This window comes from Onychomys torridus, chromosome 15 (assembly GCF_903995425.1).
Source record: "Onychomys torridus chromosome 15, mOncTor1.1, whole genome shotgun sequence".
NCBI lineage: Eukaryota > Metazoa > Chordata > Mammalia > Rodentia > Cricetidae > Onychomys > Onychomys torridus.
Genome location: NC_050457.1, coordinates 77,214,304 through 77,233,834, shown reverse-complemented (window position 1 = coordinate 77,233,834; position 19,531 = coordinate 77,214,304).

The following is a 19,531-nucleotide window of genomic DNA, read 5'->3' as shown; positions in this document are numbered from 1 at the left end:
CACTCACACCTTTAATCCTAGCATTCCTAAGGTGGAGATCCGGCTGGATCTCTGTGAGTTCAAGGCCACAGTGGAAAATGCTAGGCATGGTAACACATGCCTTTAATCCCAGGAAGTGATGACAGGAAGCAGAAAGGTATATGAGGCTCGAGGACCAAGAACTAGAAGCTTTTGGCTGGTTAAGCTTTCAGGCTTTGGAGCAGCAGTTCAGCTGAGATTCATTCCAGATGAAGACTCAGAGGCTTCTAGTCTGAGGAAACAGGATCAGCTGAGGAACTGGCAAGGTGAGGTAGCTGTGGCTTGTTTTGCTTCTCTAATTTTTCAGCACTCACCCCAACACCTGGCTCTGGGTTTGGTTTTATTAATAAGACCTTTTAAGATTTGTGCTACAGGAGAGTGTTGTAGAATATTATTTTAAGATGTGTTACATTTGTTTACTCTGTGGAACACTTGTTTAATGATGCAAAGATGTGTTGCATTCTTTTATGTTACATTTGTTAACTCTGTAAAGCTGTGTTACTTTTCCTGTCTAAACACCTGATTGGTCTAATAAAGAGCTGAATGGCCCATAGCAAGGCAGGAGAAAGGATAGGTGGGGCTGGTAGGCAGAGAGAATAGATAGAAGGAGAACTCTGGGAGGAAAAGGAGAGCGAGCAAGAGAACAAGGAGAGGAGGAGGCTAGGGGCCAGCCACCCAGCCAGTCATGGAGTAAGAGAGAAAGTAAGATACACAGAAGTAAGAAAAGGAAAAAGCCCAGAGGCGAAAGATAGACGGGATAATTTAAAGTTAAGAAAAGTTGGCGAAAAACAAGCCAAGCTAAGGCCAGCCATTCATAAGTAATAATAAGCATCTGTGTGGTTTACTTGGGACCTAGGCGGTGGGCCCCCAAAGAGCCAAAGAGTAAGAGTCAAAATAACCAACTACAGGAGAGCCCTGAGAGCCCAAGCGTAGAGTCCTCATGATCTGTGAGGACAATCTTGGATGACCTGAGTTGGCTGGGGTGACATCGCTCAGTAAGCGTGCAGGGTTTCCACGGACTAGTATGCAGGTGTCAGGTCCAGGGATCTGGATTAGTCTGGGGATCCCAACTTGGGCTCACCCCTCCCTGAGAGTGTTTCTCCGTGTAAATTAGATCGTTCCTCTGAAAGCATTATTCATAATTCATTGTCTCAAGTGACATGATGTATAGGGGTACTCAGTCTGATGAGTGTGGGACAGTCCTGTCTCCATTCCCATGCTGAGGCAGCACCATATCTCCGCAATCCTCAGTCCCCCCTCCCCTATCACTCCCCCTACACCTCCATCCTCATCCCTAGTTGTACAAACAGCACCTTAGCACACACTTTGCGTGAATTTGCTCTGTGCTGGCGCCCTCTGCTGGCCCAGTCGTGTGGTGCTGCTAGCAGTTTCCTGAGTTAGCTTGTTCAGCCCAAAGTCACAGGACTCTGTCTGTACTCCTCACTCCCTGCTCAGCTCTATGAACCATGCCCAAGCCAAGGAGGGTCAGAGCTGGAATGGTGTTCTCTCGGCCAGGAACACAGGCTGCTCACCAGCAAGTAAGCACTGTCCCTGTGGCCGAAGGTGTCTGCTCAGGCTCTCACCAACAGGAAGGAGCCCTGCGGAGGAGGAACATGCTCTCTTGAGTAACGCTGCTGGAGGTGAGACTGCCTGCCAAGTTGTTACTTTCCTGCATACTCCCTGTGGTTGGCCCAAGTTGTTGCTCTCCTCTGACCTGGCTCCTGGGTGACTCAAGGTGAGAGGTTCTGGTAAGCAGCCCCCCAGGCCTCCACACGGGCTACCCCAGACCCCTTCTGTACTGCAGTGGGGCCACCTGCTCTCTCATTTCTGCCAGGCTCTGCCCAAAGTTCCACTGGCCTGAGCATGCCAGCAGCAGGGAGGCAGCCTGAAGCTTCCTTTTTCGTTTAGGGACCTCCAGTTAACTTTTTATTTTTATTGTTGTTTTGTTTTTTTGAGACAGGGTCTCTGTATTCCTGGCACTCACTCTGTAGACCAGGCTGGCCTTGAAATCTCAGAGCTCTGCCTGCCTCTGCTTCTTAAGTGCTGGGATTAAAGGCGGGTGCCACCATTCCTGGCTCCTTTTCCTTGTTTTCAGCTTGTTCTCTTCTCTTGATACTGGAAAGAGCTGGGCATGCTTTCTCTCACTCACTGGTACCCTGGGCTTACTTGCTCTCTCTCATCCCCACTTACGGTGCAGCTTGTCTGCCATGTGGCTGCTTGCTGGCTTTTTCTCATCCTCTTCTCCATCCCTTGTCCAGGAAGCGGTGGAGACAGGATATCACTGTGTGCTCCTGACTGGCCTGGAACTTGCTATGAAGACCAGGCAGGTCTCACAGAGGTCTGCCTGCCTCTGCCTCCCTAGTGCTTGGATTAAAAGCTCAAGTTATCACACAGGTAAGAGCCTCCTTTTGGTGAGTGAGAAAAGGAAAAATCTGATGGATAATAGAAAATATGGCTGTACCTTGGAATCAAGAAATTTATGAAAAGAAATGCTTGTCCCATTCACAAGGTTTAGTTTAATTTGTCTAGAAGGGAATTCAAGCATTAGTAATTTTTAAACTTCAGATGATGTTAATGGTAGTTGTGATTTGAGTCCTGCTGATTTGAGAGAATCTAGAATCATCCAGGAGACAAACCTCCAGGCACACCTTTGAAGGCTTCTGTAAATAATGTTAGCTTCTGAGGATATCTGTAAGGGCTTATCTTCATTATGTTAATTGACATGGCAAGACTCAGCTTTGTGGGCAAGAGATCCTGGAACGTCTAAGATGGAGAAAGTGTGCAGAGTGCCTCTCTGCTTTCTGACTGTGAATGGGATGTGACCAGATGGCATTTTGACTTGCCCACCATGAGGGACTGTATCCTTGAGCCAGAATAAACAATTTTTGTAACTCAGTTGCCTTCTCAGTACTTATCACAGGGAAGGAAACCAAGACATGAGTAAATGTAAATTCATTACGCTGTTTGTTCTGTTTAGAACTGCTTGAAGTTTTCCAAACAATTTTAATTCTTCCTGTCTAGAAGCTGACAAAAAAAAAAAAAAAAGCTAGACATTCCATCAAGCCCAATAATAGGCTAGGCCAGCTTCAATGACAGTCGGTGCCTTTGATAAGCAGAAAGAGTAGACATTGCTAAGGGGTCCCCCTTTGACCAGAACCTTCACATAGAGCATCATCAGGGCCAAAGGGCAGCCTGGCCTTGTATTCACTATGTAGTTCAAGCTGGACTCGGGCTAACGTTTGTGGATTTTATGCAGTGTTTGATTTCTTGAATTAGTTGGGTAGTTTGTATTGGTTGAGGGTGGGTTGTTTTTTGGTGTTTGTTTTTTTGTTTTTTTTTTTTTTTTTTGTGTGTGTGTGTGTGTGTGTGTATGTGTGTGTGTGCATGCGTGCATGTGCACCTGCATGTTCATTGGTTTTTGCTTGTTGTTTGGTTATTTTCCAGACATGGTCTTACTATATAGGCCTAGCTTGGAACTAGCTATGTAGATCATGAGGCCCTGAACTCACAGACATCCACCTGCTTCTGTATCCGGAGTCCTTGCTTTAAGGGCTTGTTCCATCTCCCCAGGCTTCATCTTTTTGGCTTTTTTAAAAGACCAGGTCTCATCTCATCTTGTAGGCCAGCTTCTTGAATTTGTTGCACAGTGGAGTCTGGCCTTGAACTTGCGAGACTTCCCCTTCCACCTTCCCAGTGGTAGAATCCCATGTTTGTGATACCATACCCAGTCAGCGTTTTGTGTTGTTGTTGTTGTTGGTTTTATTAGGTAGCTGGAGTTGGCCTGGAATATATGAGCCTAAGGCTCCCAATTGCTGGAACGACAGATGCTAACACAGTGCTTGAATTTAACATTTTTTGGGGAGTATTAGTTATATTTTTAAATAAGCTTCAATTTAAACTTACCTAATATGTTCATGACAAAGCTCAAGATCTGCATTTTTCACCAGATGCTACAGAGGTGACCTGTGCACAGAGGTGACGAGTCTCCTCAGTCCAGTGCCTTAGGAGACCCAGGGTGTTGATGCCTCTCACTGTGGGTAGTGGTAACTTAGAGGGAAGGAGGCTCTTAGGCTCTACCAGAAGAATTAGAATCTATGATTAAATAATAAAGGTGGGGTGCTGGAATCATGGCTCATGGTTTTAGGACACTTACTGCTCTTGCATAAGACCAGAGTTTGATTCCCAGGACTCACCTCAGGCATCTTTCTACTGCCTGTAATGCCAGCTCCAGGAAGGCATAACACCTCCGGCATATGTGGGCACATAAGCATCTGTGTTGATATTACATGAAGGAAGGAGAACAGAGACTTCCTCTTGGGGTAGTTTAGACCAAGATGGAGCCCAGATTTGAATTTTTCATGTCCCTCCCTGTACCTTCGGTCTGTTCATAGTCTGTGTCATCTGTGGTCTGTCCCTAGTTTGTCTTTTGTCCGAGTTTGACCCTAAAATATGCCTTTGACCTATATTTATTGAACGTCACAGAAACCTGATGTGGGAAATGAATGAGGAGCACTTAAAAAAAAAAAAAAAGAAGTCTGTAACAGAATTTTACAAGAGAAGTTTCTTTACTGACCCAGAAAGCACTCAAAACCTCACACAGATGTTATAACCTATATCCACATGTTGTTTTCAACACTTATATGGTATTTGTTGCCTTTAAGGTTGATTTCAACCTGTTGACTGCTTTTAGCAAATGACCACACACACACACACACACACACACACACACACACACACACACACACACTCTGAGTCCATGCACGAAAGAGTACATTATTTAAGAGTAAAGCTATGCATTCAGTTTTGGTTGTAAAAGCTGATTACATGGGCAGTCTAAGGCGTAGTAAAGTTGGTTACATTGTTTTCTTGAAGACATGTTAAGTTTAAATTGATTGAGTACATAGTAAGGCAGCAGATAGATACACAATATTAAATTATCTCAAGGTCTATTATCAACTTGGTTGCAAGGTCTAAAAAATGTTTAGTCTCCTCAAAGGAAAAAGGTATTTTCAGAAAAACAAATTACTACACAGACACAGACAGACATACATTCACACAATTTTAAAAAGTAGTAATAATACATCTTTTAAAAAATTTGAAAAGCTAGTAACTTGGGAAGTCTGCAAGCACATTTGTCAAGCATTTCTCTAAAGAGTCTTCCAGTTCCAACTGTAAACATTTCTAACTTACCTCTGGTCTATATGACCTAATGGGAATCAATCTGCTCACTTCGTTTGTGACTCTTCCTTAGTTTTAACATCCTGTCTGATTTGCTCAGGTCCAGGCAGTTCTTAGGAAACAAGAGTGTAGCCATGCTGCCATCTTGTGTCCATGATTGGAAACTCACTTAAGTCAACTAGAAAAGGAGTAGGAGGGAGGTCTGGTGGGAGACTGAAGCCAAGCCACAGATGTGATAACCACGCCATGCACCTTAACTACAAGTGGCTGTTGGATATCTCAGCCTGCACCACAGAGCAATCTCCAGGACGCACAAGGTGGGAGGAGAGAATACATGTAATAAAAAGTGAAGTTTAAATTATTTATTTAGAGAGTGTGTGTGTGTGTGTGTGTGTGTGTGTGTGTGTGTGTGCATAATATGATATATAATATATATGGTAATTGTGGTAATTTGCATGTAGTTGGCCCCATAAGCTCACAGGGAAGGGTACTATTAGGAGGTGTGGCCTTGTTGGAGGAATTGTGTCACTGTGTGTTTGGGCATTGAGGTCTCCTTTGCTCAAGCTATGCTCAGTTCATTTCCTGTTGCCTGCAGATCAAGATGTAGAACTCTTAGCTCCTTCTCCAGCATCATGTCTGTGTGCATGCCAACATGTCTCACCATGATGATAATAGACTAAACCTCTAAAACTGTAAGCCACCCCATTTAAATGTTTTCCTCTATTAGAGTCCATGGTCATGGTGTCTCTTCATAGCAATAGAAACCCTAAGACAGATATATCTATATATGTACATCACACACACACACACACACACACACACACACACACACACACACACACAACCAACTTGACACAAACTAAGTTATTTATGAAGAAGCAATCTTAATTGACAAATGCCTCCATCAGATTGGCCTACAAGCAAGTCTGTGGAGCATTTTCTTGATTAATGGTCGATATGGAAGAGCCCAGTTTGTTGTGGGTAGTGCTGCCCCTGGGATATATAAGAAAGCAGACTTAGCAGGCCATGAAGAAAAAGCCAGTAAGTAGTGTTCCTCAATGACCTCTGCTTCAATTCCTGCCCCAAAGTCCCTGCCTTGGCTTCCCCTGATGAGATGCTATAACCTATAGCCAACTAAACCTTTTCCTCCCTATGATGGTTCATCTTGATTGTCAACTTGACTGTATCAATTAAAACCCAAGCAGCTAGGGCATACCTGTGGAGGAGCTTTTTGATTGGATCAAGACTAAAAGCCATTCTAAATCTGCCTTCTGGTGGCAGCCCACATAAAAGGATATAAAAGAAGAAGCACTTGCCTGCTTGCCCTCACTCTCGCTGGCAAATTCATCCATCCTCCTGCTGAGGCATCTTTAGCTACCTTTGCCTACCTTGGAATAGTCCCAACTGCTCTCACCCTTCAATTGGATGTTCCCAGATTCTAGATCCATCACTTTTACCCGTTACACTCAACTCATAATCCTCCACATATCAATTTCTCTGGTAACTATTCCAAATGTAAAAGAAACGGTAGGTAGGGTCCCTTATGCAGCCTCATGGTAGCAGGAGGGACCTAATCAGGGGAGTCCTTACAGGACTAGGGATTGTAAGACAATTACAATGGGTGCTAGAAAGTTTGGAAACTCAAACAAGAAATTTAGAAAACTATAATGGCCCTAGAGACCAGGGCCTCACTATTTCAGGGAAGGTAGGGAATGAGATTCAGATGAAGATGCTGAAAGCCAACTCCTGATTTTCATTATCTATCTTTCGAGAGTGGTCTTCCTGACAGCATTCTGAACTGGAGCCCCTGGAGTCTAGGAGAAACATCTCTTGTCAATCAAACCCACAATGTAGAGGATTGAGTGGGGCCTGGAGAAATGTGTTTCTCAGACCCTTCTATGTACAAACTGGTACATTGTTCCCTGGGGCAAGCAAACCTTGTGGAAGACAGATTCCCAACCCTTGACCTGCAGAAGTGACTTGAGCCTTAAGTGCCCACTTTACTTCAAGTGGTTTGAAATCTGGCCCATTGCATGTACATCCCTTCATTCTTTTCTTTGCCCCAACCCTATTCCCTCTAATGCCTAAAGAGTCAAACTAAAAAAACTCAAGCTGGAAGGCCACTTGATGTTCTTCTTGGGCTGATGTGTCTCATGGGCTGATGGCTTGGGCCACAATGCTTAGCCCCTTGACTTTTCCCTCTCTTCTAGAACCACTCACTGGAGTTTGAGGACAGAGACAGTTCCAGAAAGGGTTCACTAGCCACTTCCAGGACTTTCTGGGACCCAGTGCTATATTCAAAGGTCATACAACTAACAACTCTGTGTTTCTGAGGTGCCTGAGGTTGGGCATAGCTATGTGGGCTGGGGGTGATGCCTTGTTCATAGGCTGTGCTCCCACAGAGCTTGACAAGAGTTTGTATTTGTGGATCATGTTCTTCAACTTGCATATAAGATTGGATTTTGGTGATATTTCATCTCTTGATCTTCCCACAGGTTCCATAAACCACACATAGTTCACAGGACCACTATGCCACTTACAGAGGCCTGTATTACTCCTAAGGTGGGCTCAGGCCACATGCATCACACTTGGCTGTCAGAACCCTGATAATGCTCACACTTACTTGAGATCCTAGCTAGGGTGCTTCCCCTACTGTCTCTCTCTTTGTATGCAGTCCTAGGACTCTCCAGGATACAGGATAGGTGGAAAGACAGGCAAGATGACCCTGGTCTTCTCTGAAGATGTCTGTGTAGTGTCCTGTGTGCAGCAAAAGAGTCTACACCACAGTTCTCAAGGGCTTCTCCCTCATTCAGGACTCAGGAGAAGGGCCCAGCACTTGTGTTGGTGACTTCCTACCAGCCAGGCCCTGGTTGTACACTTCCAGGTACTCTGGCCCTGAGAACCTGTATGCCTGGCTGGAATTCCATGAGGGTTTACACTGGCACCCTCAAACCCTGCATCAGATGTGAAGTACAAGGGAGTGAAGATACTTGGTACATGTGATTGTTTCTTCTATTTCTAAAATATCTGAAAATTCTATATACTCCTCTTGTTGCTTTTATTCAAATGTCTAAAGTTGAACTTTGTTGTTTTATGTGTAGAAAGGGGAGTTGTTTTTAAAGACAGATGTTTCTGTGTATGTGCAGAGTTAGAATCAGTAAGAAAATGTTACACTTCCAGCAAGAGTAATGATTTCACAAACCTGTTTGTGCCAAGACCTGCCACCAGCTTCCTTGAATTCTGTTAAGAGCACACTCTATCCCCATGATGTCTCCCTCTGTCAAGGTATCTCTTTCATTGCTCTCTCACTCCATCCTTCCCCAGGCTCAATCATCCCATTCCTTTATGTTCTCATCCCCCATCTCTTACCCTCTATTGCCCTCCCTCACCCCTGGTTTACTCATGGAGATCTCATCTATTTCCCCATCCTAGGGTGATCCATGCATTCCTCCTAGGGTCTTCCTTGTTAGCTAGCCTTCCTGGAGCTGTGGGTTACAGTCTAGTTATCCTTTGCTTACATCTAGTATTTGCTTATGTGTGAATATATGCCATGTTTGTCTTTCTGAGTCTGGGTTAACTCACCCAGGATGATATTTTCTAGTTCCATCCATTTGCCTGTAAATTTCTTGATGTCATTGTTTTTCACTGCTGAGTAGCACTCCATTGTGTATTTGTACCACATTTTCTTTATCCAATCTTTGGTTTACAGGCATCAAGGTTGTTTCCAGGTTCTAGCTATTATGAATAATGCTGCTATGAACATAGTTGAGCAAGTGTCCTTGTGGTATGCTTGAGCATTCCTTGGGTATATGCCCAAGAGTGATACTGCTGGGTCTTGAGGTAGATTGACTGCCAATTTTCTGAGAAACCACCACTCTGATTTCCATAGTGGTTGTACAAGTTTGCACTCCCACCAACAGTGGAGGAGTGTTCCACTTGTTCCACAACCTCTCCAATATAAGCTGTCATCAATGTTTTTGATTGTAGCCATTCTGACAAATGTAAGATGGTATCTCAGAGTTGTTTTGATTTGCATTTCCTTGATGACTAGGGATGTTGAGCAATTCCTTAAATGTCTTTCAGCCATTTGAGGTTCTTCTATTCAGAATTTTGTTTCCTCAACATAAATCCAGTTACACTGAACCTGATAGAAGAGAAAGTAGGAAGTAGCCTTGAACGCATTGTCACAGGAGACCACTTCCTAAATATAACACCAGTAGCACGGACACTGAGAGCAACAATTAAAAATGGGACCTCTTGAAACTGAGAAGCTTCTATAAGGCAAGGGACATGGTAAACAAGACAAAATGACCACCTACAGATTGGGAAAAGATCTTCAACAACCCCACATCTGACAGAGGGCTGATCTCTGTAATATATAAAGAACTCAAGAAACTAGACATCAAAATACCAAACAATCCAATTTAAAAAATGGGCAAGCTGGGCAGTGGTGGCACATACCTTTAATCCCAGCACTCAGGAGGCAGAGGCAGGAGGAGCTCAGTGAGTTTGAGGCCAGCCTGGGCTACAGAGTGAGTTCCAGGACAAACAGGACTGTTATACAGAGAAACCCTGTCTCAACACCCCTCCCCCAAAGGCTACAGAGCTCATCAGGTCCTTTTCAAAGAGGTGAATTTGTCCTTTGGTACTTTAGGTGAAGTAGTTCTGAACCATGACCACTGGAGGGAGTCAAGTGGAAGCCGCCTTCTTGGCAGCATCACACTGTACATGCCAGGGTTTGTAGCCTTTCAGGAAGTGTTGCTGTTTTCCTGAGCTGGGCACTGAGGAATACAGTGACTAATGAACCACGTGGAGTAAAGCTTTACCCAAGGCCAAGGTAAGCTAGAAGGGACACAGTAGAGTGGATGGAAGATGGGAGTGACCCAGGCAAAGTCCTAGGAACAACAGGCCACGCCTGCTGTAAATGAGGAGGGGATAAGAGGAAAGAAAGAAGGGAAGGGAAAAGATAGTGGAGAAGAGGAGGGAAAAGAACGGGGAGGAGGAATATGGAGAAGCTAGGGTAAAGGAAGAGAGGGATCTGGTTCTCCTTTCAAGTGGTCCTCAAGGAGTGAAGTGTCATATGCTTACCAGGGTAAATGGTCTTGGTCATTGAAACCCTTCAATGAAAATTCCACCAGAACTCCCCTGCCACTAGGACGGCAAGCCCTTCCTCTGGCTTCTGGTGACCTTAGCACCTGCCAGTCTTCACTCAGCACCTGTCTCTTTCTTCAAAGCTCTAACATGACTCACTGCCCCCCGCCCCTCCAATAACCCCTCACTCAGCTTTGTCCTCTGAACCCTGGCTACCAATCTCAAGACCACACCTTGTCCTAGACAGTTCCAAGCAGAACTCTGATAGACACTGCCACTCTACCCTCCCTCCCCCTCTTCCCTCTCCTCACTTTTTCCACTTGAGTCTTCTGCCTGGTTTCCCAAGCTCTGTCTTATTCTCCCGTGGGTCTTGGCCATTGCAACTAGGTATCTCCATGAGATCCCTAGTACTTTGTTCTTCCCCTTGGTCCCACAGGGCTCTCCTATGGCAGTCAACCCTCTTCTAGAAACACAGGATGTTGTCTCCAAGCCCAGTTTGCATCTCAGTTGAGACAGTGAGTCCTCCTTCCTGCTCAGCTGGGCTCTGCTGGTTTCTCTAGTTTCCTGTCAACAGCTCCACCTCCATCACCATGCCTAGTCCCTGGGTCCTTCCTCTCTGTCACTGCCTGCTCTTTCTGCCTTCCTGAGTTCTGCAGTTTCTGATTACACCTGATTTCTTCACCTGAGAATTCATGTGAGCACCCTTCTTCACCACCCTACCTGAGAGTGTTTCTCTCTTCTATAGTCTAAACTCTAGAGCATAGGACAATCCTGTTGGGACCCTGCATACAGAGGTCCTCAGGAAGTACTTGTCCTAGGATATAAGGGCCAGGCCTTAATAACTTCAACCAAGCTTGCTGTCAGAACCCCAGGGAACAGAGGTCTAGCTTTCTTTTCTTCAGAAACTTCCTGGACATAAGCCATTCTCCACCCAAGCATCAACAGACTGTTTCAAAAGCTTTCCGACATAATCTAGGAATAAGCCCTGGTGACATAAAAAGTCTCTGGTCTCCCCAACTCTAGCTACCTAGGAAAATCCCTTTTCTGTGCTCTAGCCTCAGTGGAAACCTTACAAGGTTCCCAGGGGCAGAACCCCCCTCAGGCATAGCCCTGCACTCCCATGGGAAAGGACTCAGTGCCCCAGACTTGCTCCCACAGCTGGCTATCTGTAATATGTGGGAAGGCTCTTGAGTGTGATGCAATAGGAACTTACAGAAGCTCACCTTTGTTCAGCCTTACACTGCTTATAAGAGAAAAGCAAAGGGGAGTTTCCTGTTAAATCTGTGTTGGCCCTGGAGCCTCACAGTTTATGAACCAGAGAGAACTCTGAAAATTTTGGTTGTGTTGATTTATGGCAAACTCAGATTCCAGTGAGATCTACTGTAGAGGGTGGAGTGCTGTGTAGGAAGATTGGGCACATCCAAAGGCATTTCTGAAGACTGGTTACTTACAAGCTGTGAATACTGTTTCTGAGATGCCCTCTTCCTTGTGTATTCTTCTAGCTACTTCCATTAGAAAACACAGCTGCATGCAGCCTCATTTTGTCTGCAGAAAGATTAGTAAGCCACCGAGAAGGGCCAAGCCCAATGTCTTTTTAATAGCGGTTCCTTTTTACACAAGAAGTCAATTACACTGCAATTACACAGGACCAGAGCTATAATTACTTGGAAGCCAACTCCCAGGTCAGGCCAAGATCTCAATGCTGACATGCAGGACTCTTGGATTCACAAATACAGCCAACTAGAGATCCGTGGGCAGGCCAGCCTGGGGATGCACGAGGAGCTGGTACTCTCTGGAAAATCACAGGCACACTATGGAATTGAGCGAGTATTTGAAGATGGAAAGGCACAAGGGGTAAAGGATGGGATTAGCCATAAACATAAATAATGCTGGGAGAGCAAGGAGACCCAGAAGATAACCCAGGATGTTTGGGATCATGGCTCAGATCACCAGGAACAGTGTGTCTGCCCTGAGAACAGAAGCCAGGAGGATTTAGGGAACACAACTGACTCTAGGACAATTGCTCCAGGACTTCAGGGCCACAAATCAAGGTAGGTGCAGGGGTTTAGGCCCTAACTTTACATTGACTTTTCTCATAGACATCTGCAATGCATGGATCCATCTTGGAAAAGTACTAACCAGAGAGCATGCCCAGAAGACAGGTCCTCAGTTGATGGTTAATCCCGCACGGGCCATTTATCTAAAGACCATTTGAAAGTTTCTAAACACGGCTTGAACAGAAGCCAAGAGATAACTCAGAGTAGGGTGGAGTCATGTAATGACCTGGGTACCACCCTTGTCCTGTTCCTAGGCCAGAACACTGAGAGGGTGGGATTCTAGCTCCTATCATGGCTCCATTTCCCTGTTCAGTCTCTGGGGTCAGTGGACAGATGAAGGACTCCTTTCCCCTGAGGTAAGCAGCCATAGAATCTTAGTCATCTCCCTGAACAGCTCTTGGCCCCAGCCTTGGTCTTTACTCCACACTTCTTCCCCAAGGACATTTGACTCTTGTGCTGGACCTTCAACCCCTGGGATTTCTCAGAGTTCAGCCCCAGCTTTTACCTTCACACTAGGCTCTCTGCTGCAGGGCCTTTTGGAGTTGTCTTGGCAATGGATCTTGGAGGGGTGGGGATCTTCCGAAATTCTCTGGTTAGAAACAATAGGGTTTCCTCCCTTCTCTTCCTCCCTAAAACACTCAGTCTTCCCTATGGGTTGGACTAGTCTCCAGGGAAACATCTGACACAGGTTGATAGTTGCCAAGGAACCCCTGAAGGTCACTCACCTGGGCCTTAGAGTAGGGACATGTTGCTCTGGAGACAAGGGAAGGCTCACTCCAGAGTCTGCCTACACAGCTCCCATCCTCCCTGCCCAGTGCCTCAGCCTAGGGGCCTGGGATACATGGGCCCATGGAGGCTGTTATGGGACTGTGCCTTTCAGTTATGACATGCAAAGGCTCAAGGGGGCAATGCTTAAACAGAGCAATTTGCCATCGAGAACCTATAGAAGTCAGTGAATATGGAAAATGTCAAGCTACCCAGAAGTTAAAAAGACACAAACCAATTCCATAAGATATGATTTTCTATTTCTTGAATTGGGCATATTGAAGTAATACCTGATCAGTGCTTCCAGAGGATTGAGGGTCCCTTCCTGGAAGTATCTTTCATCTCTGTTAACCAGCAGCCACCACTTTTTGAGAAGTGCTATGTGCAAAGAATAGGGAAGACTTCTGAACAAAGATGTTTGTTGCAGCTGTGTTCGTAATAGCTAAGGATGGCAGTGATGTCCTGGCCACTAGCAGCAGAGTGGCAGATGACTCTGGGACTGAGGCTGTGGATGTGCTCAGGGAGGCATGCGTCATTCTGGCTCCCCTTCTTGTCTGCACAATGTCAAGGGTCAGCTGTCACTATAACTCAAAGACAAAATCAAGCCATATCCTGGATTGTTTCTTCCAAGATCCCCAGTAAACAACACCTGGCTGGCAGTAATCACTTACAAGTTGAATGCTGCCTTGCCAGGCCCGAGGGCGAGGTGCCAGGCAGCTGCATCCCAGGTTCCATCTGAGACAGGGATATGGGGAAGCCCCCTCCTAGTAGCCAGAGCTCATGGCCCCACAGTACATTTCTGATGCTTTTAGCACCAAGGGATACCCTCTCCCCTTGTTTCTCTCCCCCATTTCTGTTTCCCCCTCGTCTCTCCATCTCATCTCTGCACACACACCCCATCTTCCTGCCATAGAGAGGTCTCAGGGAAGACAAAGTCAGAAGGACACAAACAAACAGAGTGCAGAGATGACTTTAAGGGGCGAGGTGCAGGCTCAGAGTCAATACTGGGGCTTAGCAGAGGCTCCTGCATCCGGAGTCTCTCGTGACTTCTGAGGCTGCTGCTCAGCAACTCTGGCCTCCAAACACAGCTCCCCTGTAAACAAACTGCTCCAGACAAAGGTTAATGAGTGCCCATCACGAGCCTTTGCCTGATGGCTTTCCTCCATGGCCTTCCTCCAACTAGCCCTTCCTGGAGGCCCACACAGGAGGGCTCAGGAGAGCCAGCAGAGTGGATTCTCCTTTATGCCTCACTGGCTGGACACCAGGGTTTTTCGAACATCACTGCTCAGTCTTTCAGGTGGGCACCCTACTCCAGCTCCTCACCTAATTCCTGTCTCTGCTCTCATAAGAAAGGCACAAGGTGGACATTGATGAGAACATTATGGCTGGGCTTCAAACTCCTCCCTCTGCTCTCCCCTCAATGCAGTTAAGAATGACCCAGATTCCAGCCATTCACTTTGGTCAATGCACACCTGGGTGGCTCCTCTGACTCAGTCTGTCAGCCACAGAAGATGGGGTGTTACTGTCAATGACTGTTCTTCAACAATGTGAGTGTTGGCCCTCCCTCTGTAGGACACTAGAGCACGCCAAATGCCCTCCCACAATTAGGCCTGCTGTTCATATTCGGGTAGAGGCTGCAGAATGCCGTGTCCAGTCCTTTAGGGACATTTAGCCTCAGGTTGGTAGCCTTGAGACCTGCTTTGGTGGAGCATGGGTAGTGAGTGGCACAGGGACCAATGGCCAAGCTTGGCTTTTGTGACATTCTCCTCTCTCCGAAAGAGCTACCTCTCTGCAGTTGTCCCTACCCAATAGGGAAGTCATTTTTTTCTGGGAGGAGGGTAAAGAAGAGGGCAGGTGAGAAGAAACCCTCAGACACAGGCAAGGTCAGGGGCAGGCAGCCTCACCAATGGTTCATTTGCCTCCTAGCACCCTGGTAGCAACCAGAGTGATTCCCAAGGTAGGATTTGACACACAAGTGACTCTGACGGCCAGGAATGTTCATGCTGTTGACCACTTGGGGACCAGCTCTTGGTTCTGGTGATGCTGAAATACTGTCCATTGGTGAGAACTAGGCAAAATGGCTGACCACTTTTCAGGCTATAGTAACCAAGCAGTTGTTACAGACTTCAGGTTCCTGAGACAGAGCAGGGTGGACATGCAGTCTGAAAGTCTGAAAGGGCATCATCCCTTGGACACAGAAGCTGCTTGCTCTGTCAGGATGCTAGGAACAAGGTGGGTATGGTTGCTCTGCACAGCAGAACAAACTTCAAGGACTGTGGCTGAAAGCATAGGGTTGGGAAATCACATTGTGTCTGATCAACCATCATCCACTCTGGCAATTGTGAGTACCTGGCCTCACTATTCCCATCCCCCACTGGGACTTCATGGGCCTGCCCTCCTCACCCCTTAAAAGAGCTGGTAGATAATGTGATTCCTTTGGTCAGCAGAATGGCTCATCCCTGCCCTTTCTCCTCAGTCATGGATGCCAAGGTAGATATGGAGATACAGCTGTCCCAGGGTCACCTCAGCCTGCAGGACACTTTTGGTGACTCATGAATACTTGTTGTCCTGCATAGTTGGGAGTGTTTGTAACTGCAGTAGGGCCTGGCTGATGCTGAATAAATGGCCGTTTTTTTCTTCATGCGGTTGTTTACAGTACTGCTGGGTAAAGGAGCCATGCTGGCTAGCTCTCTCCATTCCTGTGCCAAACACCTGAGATGATCGGCTTACAGGAGGAGAGATTTCAGAAGTCTCACTTAATGGTCACTAGACTGTAGGCCTGTGGTGAGGCAGTATTCATGGTGGGAGCATGTGGGGGAGCAGAGTTACTCACCTCATGGCAGCCAAGATGTGTGTGTTGGGGACAGGGTTCCATATCCCTTCCAGGGCCTTCCCCTAGTGACCTTACTTTTCCCTGTAGTGAGTTTTTGTTGTTGCTTGTTTTGTTTTGTTGTTCTGTGAGACAGGGGTTTTCTGTGTAGCCTTGGCTGTCCTGAAACACTCTCTGTAGACCAGGCTAACCTGAAACTCACAGAGATCCACCTGTCTTTGCCTCCTGAGTGCTAGGATTAAAGGCAAGTGCCACCACCACCTGGCTCCCTGTAGTGGCTTTAATGAGAGTGTCCTCCCTAGGCTCAGATGTTTGAATACTTGGTATCCAGTGGGTGTAATTGTTTGGGTAGGATTAGGAGGTGTGGCCTTGCTGGAGGAAGTACGTCACTAGAGGCAGGCTTCAAGTTTTCAAAAGACTCACAGCATTCTTAGTGCACTCTCTTGGTGTCCTATTTCAGTTTAAGATGCTTGCTGCTCCAGTCACCATGCCTGCCAGCTGCCACACTTCCCTATCATGGTGGTATTGGACTTTTATCCCTCTGGAACTGCAAGTCCAAATAAGCCGTTCTTTCTATGAGTTGGCTTAATCATTTTTTTTTTTAAATTACAACAATAGGAAAGCATGCGTGTACACACACACACACACACACACACCCACACACCCCCACACACCCACACACCACTAACCAATATGGATTTGTGGTGGTCGGAGGACAACTTGTGGGAGTCAGTTATTGCCTCCCGCCATGCAGGTTCCAAGGATTGAACTCAGGTCATCAGGCTTGGTTGCAGGTATATTTACCTGATGAGCCATCTTGTTGGCCTTAAACTGTACTCTTTTTTTTTTTTTAATTCATTTATTTTTATTTTATGCACATGGTATTTTTTGCCATGTGTGTTGGGTCCCCTGGAACTGGAATTACAGACAGTTGTGAGCTGCCATGTGGGTGCTGGGAATTGAACCGGGTCCTCTGGAAGAGCAACCATTGCTCTTAACCCCTGAGCCATCTCTCCAGCCCTAAACTGTACTTTTTAAACTGAAGAAATTAGTAAGATTTGAGATATAGCTCACAAAGGAAGCAAGGGATGGAGAGAGAGAGACAGCCAGCCAGCCAGACAGACAGACATAGAGACTCAGAGACACACAGAGTGAGGGGAGGGAGGAAGAAGGAGAGATTAGCAAAGATATTAAAGTAATGTCTTTGTTAATGAAGGTCCAAGGAGCATGTTTACTCCAGTGGAGGAGGGAAAGCCAGATTTTTGCAGCAATATAGTAACAGATAGAACTGTAGAGATATTTGACTTTAAGGAGTAACCTAGAAGCCCCTCATGGCAACCACTCTAACTCCCCAGAATTGTGGATAGTGTGGATGGTGGCAGCTCAGAGATGTAAAAATGGATTTGTTATGAGCTCATCTAACTCAGGGGAATAAAAGCTACATCCCTGGACCAGTTGGGATTATCCCAGGAATGGAAAAACACTGAATGAACTGTGTAATCACTACATTAACAGAATAATGGACAATCTACTTATTTCCAAAATGTAGAGAAGCACCTTATGAGTTCTGCTGTCATCTCATTAATGAGAACAGGACTCTTGAGGAGCTGGAGTGATGGTTGAGGGTTGGAGACCAGTGGGGAAAAATGCTCCTAATGGTTTAAGTGGTGATGGAGTGGTAAGAATGTGACCACAGGACCTGAATCATCAGACATCAAAGTTCTTGATGAAGCTGTAGGGTGCAGCCAGTATAAAGCCAAGGAAAAGTTCAGGGGCCAGAGTGAAGAACCGACCACCTACACAGGAGCAGCCTCTCAGCAAGGCAGAATGCAAGAAAGGAAGGGCCCAAGATAGCTCAGCACCTTGAAGAGACAAAGTTTTTCCTAGAGGGTAGGTGGTAGACCTCATACTAAGAGCATCTGTCCATCAGAAGTGGAGGGGCAACAGCTGAGTGCATTAAATTATTTGTAAAGCACCAACATCCAAAAAAAAATATTGAACCCCAAGAATTCATGAAAAGGGGGTCACTCTTCCTTAGAAAGTGGTCTGGGCAGTGTTTTAGGTGATGAGAGCCAAGTCCCAAGGTCAAAATGAGGTTCAATGTCATAGGCTAGCAGAGAAACACCAATGGAATCCATGATTATTATTGGTTTCCTGTGATGAAAATGTAAGAGGTGCAGAAAGGTGTAGAGCATGAGGGGACCAATGTAGCTCTGAGGTGTCTGGGGAATGACCTCTTGTTCTTATAAATGTTTTGGCAGCACTTTTTTAGACAGGGTCTCAATATGTAGCCCAGGCTAGCTTTAAACTCCTAATCCTCCAGCTTTGCCTCCTAGGTGCTGGGATTATAGGCACATACCACCATGCTGGACTTAACAACTTTTTCCTCTTCCTCCTGCTCCTCCTCTTCTTCCTCCTCCTCCTCTTCTCCTCCTCCTTCCTCTTCATCATCATCATCATCATCATCATCATCATCATCATCATCATCACTAGAAATCAAAGCCAGGGCTCTATGCATCCTTCTGAGCTGCTCTGAGCCCTGGCAGCACCTTACAAGTTATCTGAGAATTGGGAAGCAGTGTTAATCTCATGGATGTGTGGCTGAAGAAAAACAGACATGTATGTGCCAAGAAGCAATGGTGGCTTTGGTATAATGAAGAAAACCACCGGACCCTAGCTACACAGCAACAGAATGGTGTACAGTTTGAAGCATGTCCTTCAGGAGCACTGCAGCCAGGATGGATGTGAACAGTGGTTACTGACTTCATGATAGTGTGAAGTGACAAGCTAAGAGTTGAAAGCACAGACTGCATGGGGGCTTCAAGATGCTCAAGAGTCTACGAAACAAATGTGCAGTCTCAGAAGCAGGGGTCAAATGCCTGGGTTAGAAGAGGGGCTTTGGAATTATGGAATGTTCTGGGTCTTGACCTGTGTGATAATTACATAAATCTATTAACATCATGAAGAGTCATTCACCTGGAAAAAAAATGAACCAACCAGCTTTCTGTCACTGTAACAAATTCCTCAGATGATCCACTTATAAGGAGGAAATGCTTGTTTAGGATCACAGTTTTGGAGGCTTTAGTCCATGGGTAGTCTGTTGCTCTTGAGCCAAGGCATCATATTATGACAAACTCATATGGTGGAGCAAAACCTCCAACTTCATGGCCAATAATGTAAAGAAACAAATAGACCAGGCTCCTACCTTCCCCTCTGAGGCCGTGTTCCCAGTGACCTAAGGCCTCCTTGAGCTCCATCTCCAAAGGTCCTATCACTTCCAACACTGCCACCCAAGGACCAAGCTACAGCATATGGCCCATAGGGGGTGCTATGGACACAAACTATAGCAACAGGCATTTTGACATGACACTATAGACTATGGACACAGGGGAGGCTGAAATCAAGTGGGCTGTACTCAGGAAGTTTCAGTAAAGAATTATGGGGACCCAGTACACTAAGAGCTCACTGTGTCACAAAGCAGAAATGGTACTTGGAGGAAAAACTGAATAAAAATGTAATTTTAAGCTATCTAAGAAGTAAAAGTTATTTAAACTGTTTGAAAAATTCATGAAAGGACAATTGTCAAGATACA